Source organism: Nanorana parkeri, unplaced genomic scaffold (genome assembly GCF_000935625.1).
Source record: "Nanorana parkeri isolate BGI_ZX_2015 unplaced genomic scaffold, ASM93562v1 scaffold936, whole genome shotgun sequence".
NCBI lineage: Eukaryota > Metazoa > Chordata > Amphibia > Anura > Dicroglossidae > Nanorana > Nanorana parkeri.
The window spans coordinates 493,267-493,773 of record NW_017307204.1 but is presented as its reverse complement, the minus strand read 5'-3'; positions in this window follow the sequence as shown (position 1 = coordinate 493,773).

The window sequence follows — 507 nt, the reverse complement described above, 5'->3', positions numbered from 1 at the left end:
ACACACACACACACACACAGTATCTCACAGAAGTGAGTACACTCACATTTTTGTAAATATTTTTATATATAATTTCGACACTGAAGAAATATAACAGAATGGGTAACTTGCTGCACTCCTTACTGGAACAATAATTAACCTGAAAAAGCAGGTGGGTGCTTGTAGCGACCACGGACAGCACTGTGAACAACTCAAAATCAGCAAAAATGTCACCAGCACACCATAAGATTTCAGCAAAAGTCCATTTAATGACAAATTGCCATTCAATTACATTCACTTTTGGGGCCTCAAGGGTTCCCCTTCATCAGGCTCAGAATGACACAGTATCAAAACACTATCACCTTTATATAGACCTACAAATGAGTTTAAAAACCGACCCCTCCCACCCATTCACGGCATCACAAGAACAACTCCCGCCATTCTGGGTTTAAAAATAAGACTCGCATGCGGCAGACCTGTGGGGAGACCAGCGCGCTCCACTATCATGGCCGTTGGCCACGAGCAACA